This window comes from Orycteropus afer, unplaced genomic scaffold, assembly GCF_000298275.1.
Source record: "Orycteropus afer afer isolate SDZICR_OR568_19922 unplaced genomic scaffold, OryAfe1.0 scaffold00104, whole genome shotgun sequence".
In the NCBI taxonomy this organism is placed as follows: domain Eukaryota; kingdom Metazoa; phylum Chordata; class Mammalia; order Tubulidentata; family Orycteropodidae; genus Orycteropus; species Orycteropus afer.
This window is the reverse complement of record NW_006921691.1, coordinates 577,694-578,539: the sequence shown is the minus strand read 5'-3', so window position 1 is coordinate 578,539 and position 846 is coordinate 577,694.

The following is an 846-nucleotide window of genomic DNA, read 5'->3' as shown; positions in this document are numbered from 1 at the left end:
GGACCCATGAATCCTGGCTATTGGAGAAACAGAACCATATATTGGACACTGGTTTAGAGCATATACAGCCTCCTGGAGAACATTGCCCCAACCTTCAAGGGATTGCCACCTAGCTGGTGCTGTATTTGTGTTTTTAAGAGGCCATTCTATCATTCTATCAAGCCAGCTGCTTCAGGATGATGGGGAACATGGTAAGACCCATGAATTGCATGAGCATAAGCCCATTGCTGTACTTCATGTGCTGTGAAATGAGTCCTTTGATCTGAAGCAATGCTGTGTGGGATACCATGACAGTGGATAAGGCATTCTCTAAGTCCATGGATGGTAGTTTTAGCAGAAGCATTGTGTTGAGGGAAGGAAAATCCATATCTAGAATACGTATCTGTTCCAGTAAGAACAAAATGCTGTCCTTTCCATGATTGAAGTGGTCCAATCTAATCAACCTGCCACCAGGTTGCTGGCTGATCACCCCGAGGAATGGTTCCATATCACGGACTCAGTGTTGGTCTCTGCTGTTGGCAGATTGAGTACTCAGCAGTGGCAGTAGCCAAATCAGCCTCGGTAAGTGGGAGTCCAGGTTGCTGAGCTCATGCATAACCTCCATCCCTGCCACCATGGCCACTTTGTTCATGAGCCCATTGAGCAATGATAGGAGTAGCTGGGGAAAAAAGACGGCTGGTTTCCACTGAACGTGTCATTCTATCCACCTGATTGTTAAAGTCCTCCTCTGCCGAGGTCACTTTTTGGTGAGCATTCACATGAGACACAAATACCTTTACCCCTTTGGCACATTCAGAGAGATTTATCCACATACCTCTTCCCCATACATCCTTACCACCAATCTTC